The sequence below is a fragment of the Myotis daubentonii genome, chromosome 2 (genome assembly GCF_963259705.1).
Source record: "Myotis daubentonii chromosome 2, mMyoDau2.1, whole genome shotgun sequence".
Taxonomy (NCBI): domain Eukaryota; kingdom Metazoa; phylum Chordata; class Mammalia; order Chiroptera; family Vespertilionidae; genus Myotis; species Myotis daubentonii.
The window spans coordinates 162,994,450-163,008,992 of record NC_081841.1 but is presented as its reverse complement, the minus strand read 5'-3'; positions in this window follow the sequence as shown (position 1 = coordinate 163,008,992).

Genomic DNA, 14,543 nt, shown 5'->3' with positions numbered 1-14,543 from the left:
TAAGAAGAGGTAAATTTGTGCAGAGGGACACAGACACACACAAGGAGAATGCCATGTCACTATGGAGTCTCTGATTGGGGCGATACAGCGGCAAGTTGAGGAACACCAAGAATTGGCGAGCATCAGAAGCTAGGAGAGAGGCATTGAGAGCCCCCACAGGGAACCAACCCTGACAACACCTTGACTTCAGACTTCTAGCCTCAGAGCTGTGACACAAAAAACTTTGCGCTCTTTTGAGCCACCCAGTTGGTGGTGCTCTGTTATGGCAGCCCTAGAGGAAACTAACACTGAGGGCAATGTTGAAATCAGTCTTTTCCTCCATTAACTTTGCCTGTGTTACCATTGTGCCTTGTGCCATGGAGACCCCTGAAATGTCTCCTGGTGGGAAAATGACTTTGATGTAATATTGCTCCACTTGGAGCCAAGAGAAATGCCCCTGCCCCCTTCTCCTTCCCTCCATCTCTGTCCTGGTATCTTAAAACTCAGTGATAAAAGCATCACAATGATATCTACTAGTATACTTCCTTTAAAAACATGTGGAAGTTTTTCTCTTTCCTTGTCATATGTTGAAGCTTTCTGTGAACCCTTTCTTGTGAATGCTGCAGGGCCTCAAATAGCTCTTGAAATGTTTTCAAAGATCTACAAGATTAAAAGAGATTTCAGCCTGTTAGAATGGGTAACAATAGATTTCACACACCCCCCTCATTCCCATAAATGTCTTGTGAAAGAGAAGGGCCCTGTGCTCAGAAGAGATGTGGGGGGCGTGGCAGTGCAGGGCAGCAAGAAAGAGAAGATGAACTGCATGTTATGGATGATGCTGATTTACTGATTATCCTAGAACAGTCTGCTGAATCCAAAGAGGCTGTTCAAACCACCCCGGCAGTCTCACTGCCGCCTTTGATATTTAGAATTGAGGAGGTTGAGGTAAACCCAGTCCAATTAAGCATGTGGTACTTTAATCAAATAAAGATGAAGGGCAACCAAAGACAAAAATAGTACCCTCACTGATTTCTGGGAGATAATTAAATCAGACTTGCTGCACAGAAAGAGAAAAAGATATTATAAGTTTGTAAAAGAGAAGACCTTAAAATCTGCAACATTACATTAACGCTCTGCATCAACAAAGCAAAGAAATCCCCTCATTGCCTGGGAATATGGTGGAATCAGGATAGTAACTATGTCTTTTGTCTTGATTGTACCTATAGAGGGAATTAGTTGTTATTTAGCTATGTATATGGATAAACATCTTAATCAAGGTCAATAGAGATACTAACATGTTGTTTAATTAAAAGTGGGGTGATCACATTATTTTAGATTTGTGTACAAATCTAATTAAGAGGCCAACTTTTTTAGTGGTTACTATTAGCGTAAGTTATAGCAATCTGCAAATGCTGTGACAACTGTAATCACAAAAACCAATTCTAAGTTATTACATTTTGAATTCTGATTTTGTGCTAGTGCCTTGATCTATAATTACTGATACACATTCTCTTCAGACTAAGTGCTTTTACTCAAAGAGGGGGCATTTCCAAGCTACTGGTGGAGCTCAGTGTTATTTAATTGGATGGACCAAAAGAAATGTCCTTTTCTCTATGTAATTTCTTTTTGCAAATTGAGGTATGATTAACATATAACATTATACTAGTTTCAGGTATATAACATAATAATTTGATATTTGTATGCATTGCAAAACACTCACCACAATAAGTCTAGTTAACATTTGTCATCATACGTAATTTCAAGAAATGTAATTTCCCTTTAAATCCAATCCAGTTGTGGTTTTTTATCAGTATTCTTCCATGATGGTATTCAGTTGAGGTTGGTCTCTCACCCCCCGCCCCCACCTCCCCATAGCTCTCCAATGGTGAGTATTAATTTATTATCTCCAAGGCTGACTATACAGGGTATACCCAAAACGTATGCACACTTAATAGCTGATAGCTCAGTATTGAAAATGAAATCTATTTGATAAACACTGCCTTTATAATTATTCAAAGTGTGTGTATACATTTTTTTTGGGGGGGGGGACTCTTGATATATATATATATATATATATATTAGAGGCCCAGTGCACAGGTTTGTGCATTGGTTGGGGGGGGGGGGGGAGGCATGGCCTGCGGGGATCGGCCTGCTGTGGGAGCGCCACTCATCCTGGTCGGCTGTGGACCTGTCCTCAAATGCTCCCGAATTGAGCATCTGCCCCTTGGTGGTCAGTGTGCGTCATAGTGACTGGTCGACTGATCGTACTGGTCATTCTGCCATTCAGTCGCTGGGCTTTTATGATATAGGATAGGATATAGTTGGCAAAAGTAGGTTTACAGTTGTGGGTATGCAAAACAGCTTTTATTCTTGTATTATTATTTATTAGCTATCGTATTTATTTGTATGACAGCTGTAAGCCTACTTTTTCCCACCCCTGAATAAGAATTACAGGATAGTTTACCTTATAGAAGAAGCATGTCAAACTCCTGGCCCGTGGGCCGCATGCCTTGTTTATTTGGCCCGTGTTAGCCTTTGAATTTGACATGCTTGTTGTAGACCATCTTTTGTTTTCCTGGCATGGTGCTATAGAGCTTGTCAACCATTTAAAAACTTAAACTGGAAGTGAATGGTAATGTATTTGGTCTCCAAGTTAAAGTCAACAGAATCCACATTACTATAATTTTCTGAATGAAAGAATCTTTATCCATGGCATCAAAGTATGTTGCGGATTAAGCAGCAATGTATATATATATATATATAGAAATGTGAGAATCTCAAGCAAAATTTTAAGCAAGGCTCCTTAATCTGGGGATAATAGTTTCCTGGGACCTGGAGGAGGTCTGATGGAGAAACTGAAGGACAGAAGTAGAGCACAAGAGAAAGCTGTATTAGAGAAAGAAAAGGTGGGGCGCTGTGCCCTCGGGATAGGTGGGCTGAGCTTTTCATCTCTGAGTTTCCTTCTATCATCCCGCCCCCTCTGTGCTCTCTCCCACTCCTCCCAAATCCCTTAGACACCTTTGTCTACGGGGGTGGTTGCCATAGCTGGGTTTAAAAGGCTTTTCTTCTATTATTCTTACAAAATCTCCCTGGAGTAAGCTAATATTATCGCTATTTTACAGATGAAGGAACATATGTCAGTTATAAAGAATTATAAAGAAAATGGCAAAGCAGAGATTAGAAAATTGTTCTGTGCTTAGTGACCTAAAATAGATTCACTATCTTCATATGATTAATCCCAGAGTAAGTGGTGTGAAGATTCAGAAATATCTGGAAAATTTCAGAAGGAAAATTGGGTCCACCACCAAAGATTTCTTTCTCTTATTTTTATATATATATAAAAAAATTCACTGGAAAATTCCCCAATGATCTCAGAAAATAAGCAAGAAAAAAATGGTGCCCTCATGCCCTGAAACATTTTTAAAAATAGGTTTTCATACCTCAACCCAGAGAGTGAAAAACTGGGTACTGTCTTGAGAGCCAGTACATTAGAAAGTCCTATATACTTACTGGAAACAGTCTGGAATCAGGTTACTGCAAAAAGGAGCAGAAGGAGGAGTGGCCACCAGCAGGTAACAAGAGAGCCTTGCAGTGTTCATGAGTAATCAGAGACATATGATGGCTTCTTTCTCTCCCTCAAGTCACTGAGGCCGAGATTAGGGTTGGCTGCCCTGGTCCCATGTTTTCAGTCGTTTTAGGATCCCTCTTCCCCTCTGACTGTTTCTTTTGTCTGTGTCACTTGTCAAAATCCAGGGCAAGTAAGGGCAGAAGTTAATTTTGTAATATTTGATTTTAGAGAGGAAGGACTACAAAAGACACTAAAGAATAATACTATTATAAACACATCATGAGTTATATCGACTGAATGATTGATACACTTCCTATTTTAACTCCATTTGGCACTTAGGAGAGCCTTGTCAAGTCACAAGTCTCCAAGCCTCAGTGACCTCATCTGTAAGACAGAACTCATCTTCCTGGTCTTGGTGGGTTGTCTTAAAGAATAACTGAGTGCCAAACACAGTAGAAGCTGGATGTATATTTACTTTGGTCTAACCTGCGATTATAACTCAGATCTTTCAGACAAAGCCTGAATTCCATCTTTTGAAGTTGCATGTTAGAGTTTTCTAAACAACAATGTGGAAAAATGTAGAAAGAGCACCTCAATGTTGGGAGCACCACCAGGTCTGTGGTATTCATAGCTGGTCATTGACTGCAGTCTCTCCCAGTTTGTGTGATTGCCACAAAATCAATCAAAAGTGGTATCTCCTGCCCTCTGTTTGTAAAAGCATCATTTACCCACCTAGGGCTTAATACATTGAAAGTTTTAGTGCTTAGAAAATAGTCAGGTGTTAAAAGAAGCACAAAATGTACTATCATTTCCTGAAGGTTAATAGGCTTTTTCTAGATCTGTTTTTTTTTTTTTTTTCCTCCACAGCATTACCTTCTAACAGGAGGCTGTTGCTTCAGATGAAGCAGAGATTGAAATGTCACACCAGCATGATCAATTAGATGATGCAGAATAGAAACACTGGCTACCTGGCCTTAATCCACAGGGCAAGACTGACTGAATGGAGAAGATAGAATACAGAGAGACTTAAAGGCAGAGGAAATCAGCAGCGCCTGTTTAAACAGACACTGGCAGTCTAAATGTTGACACGTGACAGAAAAGAACATTCTCACGACTCATGTTAATTGTGATGTATACTGGTTCACTCGTTTGCTCATTTCTGAGTGACCTCAAAATGACTATAAACATCTTTACGAAAAGAAGTATAGTAGAAAAGGAAGCAGATAAGTTTTTAAAAAATATATATTTTATTGATTTTTTACAGATAGGAAGGGAGAGAGATAGAGAGTTAGAAACATCGATGAGAGAGAAACATCGATCAGCTGCCTCCTGCACACCCCCCACTGGGGATGTGCCCGCAACCAAGGTGCATGCCCTTGACCAGAATTGAACCTGGGACCCTTCAGTCCACAGGCTGACTCTCTACCCACCGAGCCAAACCGGCTAGGGCCAGATAAGTTTAAAAAACATACAAAACACTTAGATTTTGTATCATTTGCTTAACAAAAGTGACAGGGCGAAAGATAGATGCAAAATATATGCGGGCTGGAAGATATTCTATGAAGAAGACTGTAGGAGATGTGACTAAGAGGGGGAAATGATAGCTGTCTTCCTCTTTTTAAAGACTTGTCATGGAAAGAAAAATTAGACATATTGTGGTGGGAATGGCAGAGAGGAAGGGCATATGAACTTTTTGACTTAGTGGAAGAAATGGCTTCCCAATATTTGGAACTTGACAACTTGCCTAGCTCTTCACTGCTGAGTCAACGAAACCCCAGTTGGAGAGGGATTCTTGCATTAAACAAGATGACCTCAGTCACCCCCTGATATGCCCACTCTGGAGCTTTGAATTACCTTGGAGGGGTCTGAAATGGCACTGAAGCTTCTTCAGGAGCAGAAGTGAGTAAACTTTGAGCTGCTTGAGCCTTGATAGAAGCAGCCTGAAGTGCATTGTAGGCCTGGGAATGGCTGCTGGTCTGTTTGATTATGGACAGCTGGTGTTAGCTAAGGGATTTATTGAGTTAGTCATGCCTAGTAACAATGATAGGAAGTGTTTCTCCCTGGATAATTAGTTGATATCTGTTTTGTTTACTCTTTCAGTTTTATATTTATTTTTCTTTTCCATTCAAGCACAACTTAATGTAATAGTGTGTGGTTGGGAATCTGGTTCCCAAAATAACCCACCATTGTTTTTTCTCTAGGATGCATTTGGTTGTTTCTATTTGTGGAGTTCAATTGTGAGAAATCAGTTTATGATAGCTGTGGAAAGCTAGCAGAAGGTTCAGAGGAAAGCCATGGAAACGATGAAAGACTAGGAAAATGAAGTGGTAACATTTATCCTGGAGAAGTAAGGTTGGGAGTGATGGTTACATGTGTTTGTATGCCACTTTCCCCCACACACCCGCTTAAATAAATATAAGATGATCAACTTACATCTAACCAACTGTAGTCTTCAAGTTCATGAAGGCTAATGGAGAGTGTACTTTCTATTGAGAGATGGGCATGAGCTTCAAGACGGTCACACAGTAGATGTTCTAATATTTAACAAATATTCACTGGATTAAATTGAATTCAACATTAGTTTTAATATAAGCAACATGCTGATAGTGAAGATCATTAAACTTTAAAATGTGTTCCCAAGGAACACTGTGGCATCTTCATTTGAGAACATTTTTTGAATTGGATAGCTAATTATCTGTTTAGAATAAGAGTAGAGGAATAATAATTCTGAGTACTTCACAAGGACTCATACAGCTCTTGATTTCACTTGTGTGCTTTGCGTGTGTGTAAGCAAATCACTAAATCCATAACTCAGGGGTGAAATAACACGTACACACAAGATGACCGGGTAAAAGAGAATCTTCTAATTTGAAAGCTTGGTTTTCCTCTAATCACAAAATATATGATAGTCTAGTTCAGCACTATCAAATTTCCTGATAAAAATGATCACATGCTTCCCCAACATGTATTGCAAACTTATTATAGTCCCTGGGAGAATTTTATTTTGGGGAAGAAGGGATAGAATAAAATCTTGACGTTTCTTGAAAATGTAATTGCATGGAGAGCATATTGTTCCAGAACAAATAGTGCCAATAGGAATTAATAATTTCAAGCTGGAATATGATTATAATTATACTGTTGGAGAAACTTTCTGTTCTTATTCTGGCTGATAAGTAATATGGTACACGTTTGGCAGTCCTCTCTCCAGCATGCAATATTCCCCTTTTCCTGCCACTTCCATTCTCAGCCAAGAAGTTTAAAAGACATTAACCCTACTTATATTTCTATGTATACAGGGGTGGGAAAAAGTAGGTTTACAGTTGTTCATCTGGAAAATAATACAATGATTAATAGATAACAATACAAGAATAAACGTGTGTTTTATGTACAACAAAACTGTAAACCTACTTTTGTCTACCCCTGTATAATGAGGTGGTCCTAGTTGGTTTAGTCTTAGCATATCCCAGTGTCCTTGATCACATGGGAAGAACAGGAGGCCGATGAGAATGTGAATTCAGAGGAGACCTTGTCCTCTGGATGATGTGGTAAGTAGATGTGAAGGCGACACTGCTACAGACATTTTGCTACTATGAGGGGAGCCCAGATCCTTTGAGGATGAAGCTGGCTGCCTCTCTGTTCTTTAGTTTCTTCATCTTTAAAATGCAGGTGATAGCCCGAATGGCATGGTTCAGTGGTTGAGTGTTGACCTATGAACCAGGAGGTCAAGGTTCGATTCCTGGTCAGGGCACATGCCTGGATTGAGGGCTCGATTCTCAGTGGGCGGGCATGAAGGAGACAGCCAAGCAATGGTTCTCTTATCATTGACGTTTCGATCTCTCTCTCCCTCTCCCTTCCTCTCTGAAATCAATAAAAATATATTTTAAAAAATGAAGATGGTAAGTACCTTCCTCTAGGTTTGTTGTGAAACTAAATTGTTCAACTTATGTAAGATGCTTAGAATAGTAAGTAGTCAATAAGTAATAGTTTTTATTAGTAGATATACTATATTGCTTCTAGTTTAACAAAAAAGCACCATCATTCCCCCTTTTTCCCCCTCCCACCCCTGAACCCAATATAATTTTTGAGACTTGAGCTGTTTGGTTAATTGTATTTAATTCCTTCAATTATTTTTTTTCTCCTAAAGGCTCTATACTTCATTGATCTCTGAAAAATCTTCATTGATTTTTAGTCTTTCCACAGAATTGGTCTTGCCAGTATTACGTTGTCCATGTCAGCATTGAAATAATGAAACCTTAGGGGCAGATCTCTAAGAGCCATCTCTGGACTTGTAGTACCTCCAATATACCCGATTCTTCCTCTCCGACCTGCAGCTCTTCCTGAGAATAGTTTTGCAGAGAAGGCAGAGCTGAGAGTGAGAAGAAGAGTGAGAGGGAAGAGCAGTGATGCTGTTTCCTAGCAGCGCCCACAGAAGGGATGTTTTCAAATGGTAACTAACCTGGGGGCATCTGTTGAGCTCAGTGAAGAGTCTGAGCTAATGAAGATCTGCATGTGCCTGTGTCTGCGAGGCCAGAAACTGCATTCGCCGAGGCTTCTGTGCTGTTCTTGCTGTCCTAGGAACATTTCTTCCTTGAATATCTGTGCTCATTTGCTTATTACTTTAAAGATCAGCAGAGCTAGAGAATAATGGTTAGAATCAATGCTAGAAGATATAAATGCTGGATTTTTTTCTTTGAAAACAATCATTCCATCTTAAGAAGTTTGCCAAGTTTTTGGTTAAATCTGACAAAACAAAGATATTTTTGTAGTGTTTTGGGAGAGATCATAGGAACCATGGGAAGGGAGGTCCATTTAAATGAAAAAGGTCGAAAGCAGAGGTTGCCTGTGGGTAGAGGAGTGGGATGGCAGACGGGGATGCTTGAAGGGGAACGTCCACTCGTTCACTCTATGTACCTCTGCATAGCTTGGATTTTACTTCTCAGTGCATTTATGCATTACTTGTATCATTTTAAGAAGTAAATTTTAAAATGTCAATAATGTATTGAAAGCAGTCTGGGGATTCCTCAAAAAAATTAAGAATGGAGCTACCATGCCACCCAGCAATCCTTCTCCTGAGTATATACTTGAAAAACCTGAAACCATGTAGTCACAAAGATATATGCACCCCTATGTTCATTGCGGCATTATTCACAGTGCAAGACATGGAAACAACCAAAGTGCCTTGAGATAGAGGGCTGGATAAAGAAGATGTGGTACATATACTAGTATACAATGGGATACTACATAGCCATAGAAAGGATGAAATAGCGGCATTTGCAACAACATGGGTGGACCTTAAGAACACTATGCTAAGCGAAATAAGTCAGTCAGAAAAAGCTAAGAACTGTATGATTTCACTCATAGTTGGGATATTAAACTGAAACTTGGGGGAGCACAAATAGCAGTGTGGTGATTGCCAGAGGGAAGGGGGTCGGGGAGGAAGGGCGTCCTAATATAAGATGACAGGAGAAGATTTGCCTTTGGGTGATGGGCACACAGTATAATATATAAATCTTGTAACATAGAAACCCACACCTGAAACCTATATGTTCATGTTGACCAATGTCACCCCAATCAATTTAATAAATATAAATGAATAAAAAATTTAAAAAAGTCAGTAATTTCATCTAAGTTAAGAATGATATTTTCTACTAGAGGCCCAGTGCATGAAATTTGTGCAGGGGGGGGAGGGGGCTGCATCCCAGACTGCACCCTCTCCAATCCGGAATCCCTCTCACAACCCTGGACTGCTGGCTCCTAATCACTCACCTGCCTGCCTGCCTGGTCACCCCTAACTGCCACCCCCCGCCAGCCTGGTTGCCCCCAACTGCCCCCCCATGCTGGCCTGGTCACCCCCAACTGCCCCCCCTGCTGGCCTGGTTGCCCCCAACTGCCCCCCCTGCTGGCCTGGTTGCCCCTCACAGCCCCCCTGCCGGCCTGGTTGTCCCACACAGCCTACTTGTTCAGTCGTTTGGTTGTCCCTTACTAACCCCTCTGCTGGCCTGGTCGTAGGCAGCCATCTTGTGAGGGCATGAGGGTTAATTTGCATATTACCTCTTTATTATGGAGTATATAGGATAGCTAATTGTTCAGATTAGATTATTGTAATCATTTCAGATGTTTATACTTGAGTTATCTGATAATTCAGGTGAATTTAGACTCTATTAAATTTAATTTTTAGGTATACAGCTAACTCTTTTTAAATGTTTGACACATTACATAATTTAATATTTCTGGAAGGCCATCTTGCCTGTGGCTTTTTGAGTCCCCCACCCCCTTTTCAACACTGTGGCTATTGGGCTGTGTTTACATCTTCAGTGAATATTTTGCCTGAGAGATTTGTTCTGAGATAAAACAGCCTGTTGGATCTCCTGGATATTTATGGCTCTTGGCTTTCACCACTTCCTAATGAATGAGAATCGTTTGCCTTGCAAATGGAGTTTTACAGTCACCTCACACTCATGGTGATTAGAACTTTCTGTTGTAGTTGGATCCCACAGCTCATAAAACTTAGAAATTTCAAACAAGATGGGCCTTGGGGTCATCCAGCCCAACCTTCCAGCTCATATGTGGGGAGAAGTTGCTCACAGGGATTTCCCAAGGTCCCTGCGTCACTGCCAGGGGCAGGAAGGAGACTAGAAACCAGTTCTTCTGGCTCATCCCTCTCCCTGACACATGGGGAGCTGAGGAGTCTCCCAGAAGGCAGCCTACTCACTCCATTTCCATTCTGGACACTGGAAACAAATTTGAACCATGTGGGACCTGGGGAATCCAGAGGATAGGAAATGGAGTTAGTGGAGTAGAATGTTGTGTAAATAAACAATAAAACTCGGGTTTAAACTGAGGAATATCTTACATCTGTGTAGCAGTTTGAAAAGATTATTATTTTTTGTTAACAAAAATGATAAATGTTCAATTTTATACGTTTTTGAGTGCATAAAGAAGAAAATTAAAATTATTAATTGCATTGTCAAGAAATGATCAAGATTAATATTTTGAAATTACACACAGACATAGACACATCTAAACTCAATTCAGATCATATTGCATGCATCATTTTTTATCCTTTTTTCATTTAATATTATATGATGAGCACTTTCCCATGTCATTGAATGTTCTGAAAAAATACAATTTCTAAAAGGTTAAATAATATTCTCAGGTTGTTCTTTTTGACTTTTATTGTTTTAAGTGACGAACCCTTAGAACTGCATGACATGGAATAAATGCAGAATGAAAAGAAAGGGGGTGCTGAGGTTTGGTGCTGTGGTCTGAGATGTCAGCCTGGAATGAAGAGGGACAGCAGCAGCTGAGAGCTGCCAGTCCCCTGCAAGCAGCACATGAGGGCCTTTAGAGGCAGGTGACAGAAAGTCAATTCAAAGACACACACTTAAGACAATGCAATCATTTCTTACTTTGTCTTCTCATCAGCATAAACTTATACTACAAAGCATTTCTCCCGCCACAGACTGGTCACTGTAGGCTGCCATGATATAAAGGCCTCATCTTCTGGGGGAAGTGACTCAGATGCATAACTCAGAATTCAGGTATTGATTACCCAGCCTCCTTTGTCTCCCTTCAGCGCATGGCCTTTAGACCATGTTGCCGGGAGCCGGTCCATGCTTGCTGTTTCAAGGGACCTGGCATATATGGCATACTGTTCTTAATATGTTTGCTCACCTTCTTGGCACTATGTGTTTTAACCAAGGTCTCTGAGAAAGGTTGTTTTCCCCAGGTAGGGATTTTCCCCTGAAGTTAGGGAGGGAATAAAACCCCTCAACTAAGTGCCAGGCGGGTAATTAATCCCTTTAACTACGAACAATCATGCTTAAACTACATAATCTTTTCTCCCTGGAATGGAGATAAGAAACGCCCTAACCTTTGTAATAGAGATTGATAGGATTGAATCAACTGGTATAAATACAGTTGTAACAAGACAGAAAGACTCAGAACTTAGAACAGAATCAAGAAGACAGAACCTACACGGAGCCTGGAGACAGAAGAACTTCGCTGGAGAGAGCATGCCGGAGGATCCTGGAGAGGGACTGGCCTCAGAGCCTAGAGACAGAGCCTAGCGGGAGAACATGGCAAGGGATCCTGGACTGAACCTGACTACAGAGATTGGCGGGAGAACCTGACTGGAACCTGGACACTGAACCTGACTGGAGAGCCTGGACAGAACCTGGCTGGAGAACCTAGCGAGGGAACATGGCTACAGAACCTCGCTGGAAATCCGAAGCAGAACCTCTCTGGAGATCCAGACCAGAACTTGGCTGGAGATCCTGGCTGGAGATCCTGGCTAGGCTGCTGATCAACTGAACGTTGTCTCCGTGTCATTCCTTCTTCGCCGACTCCGTCCACACCTTTGGGGACCCCTGGACCTGCTGGGGTTGGACCCCGGCATATGGCGCCCGAACAGGGACCCCTAGGTAAGCGCCCCGCACTCGGGACGGATAGGACTCCACCATAGGAAAAGGGTGGAGAGTCTTCGCCGACTCCGTCCACACCTTTGGGAACCCCTGGAACAGGATTCCCTTAGGTAAGCCCCCCCCCCCCATTGAGAACCCCACACTCGGGACGGATAGGACTCCACCAGGGTGCTACAGACCCCCCTATAGAGGATAAGTAGGGTAAGAAGGTGGATAGTACAGAACTTAGATTGAGAAGATGTGCCATACTGAGTCCAAAGAAAGAAGACTCTGTATTGATTCTTAGATTGAGAAGATGTGCCATACTGAGTCCAAAGAAAGAAGACTCTGTATTGATTTTTAGATTAAGAAGATGTGCCATACTGAGTCTAAAGAAAAAAGACTCCGTATTGATCTTTTAACATATATGCTTGTTAGCAGAGGAATTAAGGTTACTCCCAGTCAGACAGAACATTTTATACAAGAAATACGTCCATGCTTTTCTGAGGAAGGAAAGGTGCCGGAAAGGTAAATGTAGAGAGAGGCATGGGAGAAGGTAGGCCCAAGGAGCCTTATCCTTAACCCCACTGCAGCCTTTCCACCCTGGGAAAGTGCAGGATTGGCAAGCTCTCCCTGAGGTGATAGATCAGGACTCAGGTAATAGCAGAAAGCGCCAATCCTACTCTTAAAATGGATACAAGAGAGCGTTTGAGGTTTTTCTTTTTAATGCCTGCTTTTAAAAAATAAAAAAGGGGGAATTTGCCGGGAGCCGGTCCATGCTTGCTGTTTCAAGGGACCTGGCATATATGGCATACTGTTCTTAATATGTTTGCTCACCTTCTTGGCACTATGTGTTTTAACCAAGGTCTCTGAGAAAGGTTGTTTTCCCCAGGTAGGGATTTTCCCCTGAAGTTAGGGAGGGAATAAAACCCCTCAACTAAGTGCCAGGCGGGTAATTAATCCCTTTAACTACGAACAATCATGCTTAAACTACATAATCTTTTCTCCCTGGAATGGAGATAAGAAACGCCCTAACCTTTGTAATAGAGATTGATAGGATTGAATCAACTGGTATAAATACAGTTGTAACAAGACAGAAAGACTCAGAACTTAGAACAGAATCAAGAAGACAGAACCTACACGGAGCCTGGAGACAGAAGAACTTCGCTGGAGAGAGCATGCCGGAGGATCCTGGAGAGGGACTGGCCTCAGAGCCTAGAGACAGAGCCTAGCGGGAGAACATGGCAAGGGATCCTGGACTGAACCTGACTACAGAGATTGGCGGGAGAACCTGACTGGAACCTGGACACTGAACCTGACTGGAGAGCCTGGACAGAACCTGGCTGGAGAACCTAGCGAGGGAACATGGCTACAGAACCTCGCTGGAAATCCGAAGCAGAACCTCTCTGGAGATCCAGACCAGAACTTGGCTGGAGATCCTGGCTGGAGATCCTGGCTAGGCTGCTGATCAACTGAACGTTGTCTCCGTGTCATTCCTTCTTCGCCGACTCCGTCCACACCTTTGGGGACCCCTGGACCTGCTGGGGTTGGACCCCGGCACCATGTCACTGCTTAATACCTTTCCACTAGAAGCAGGGCAGTTAAAGCAGGAAAAGGTAAAATTCAAAACAGCCCACTTTGTTCCACGTTTATCAATTTTGCCAAAAGGTGTGATGAAGAATGAGGTAAAGTATCTGAAGTGCTTGCCTTCATTTGCTTCTTGGGGCGCCTGTTGCCGATCATTGGGAACTTGCAGAGCAGCAAGCACCAACATAACCTCAAAGGTGTAAGTCAAATCCAGCATCAGGGCTGGCTTATCATTTGGGGTCTGTAAAGCAGCACAAATGATTAGAGAGGCCCCACTTCTGAAAAGTGCTCACGGGGAGAATGGGGCTGGGACATAGATGAAACCAGCTTCTCTCTAGGGCTCTGGGTACAATGATGCCTTTTTCCCCCCGCTCTCCCCATTCCCGCAGATTTCTAGTACATTGATCATTAAAGAAGCTAATTATACCTCTGTTCTAATGAAGTAAGCACAATTCAGGTAGGGAGCAAAGTACTTTGGGTGACAAGAGAGTGTATGTAATGATTCCAGAAAATGTTCTGAAGCCTGATAAATACAAGGTACGGAGAGTAATAACCATGCAGGGGTATTTGGCTTTCTTTGTGTTTTCACTGTGGGTTGAGCTGATGATGAGTCTGTTGGCAGCAGGGTGTGGTTTCCTCCTGTGCAGAGATGCCAAATTTGTAGCTCTTGGTGGGGGATGAGCTAGGAATGTGATTTCTTCCTTTCTCCAGTAAGTTTCTGTCTGCCTGCATGAAATGCTAATGAGCAGCTCACATGACAGCAATCAGATGTATCCTTATTTTACTATTTTGGGCAGATTCTGACTTTACAAAAGTCTAGGTCTTCCTGGAACAGTGTCAAGACACTTCCAGCAGGCCCTTCCTGCTCCTCCTTCAAATTTGTACCCAGGATGTCCCTCTCTGTGCTGAGCTGATGTGTTGTGGCTCTGATTTGAAATAAGCTCTGTATGTATTGTTATGGCATCCCTGCACCCCCAGTTATTCCATCATGCTTTTGTGTCCAAGGC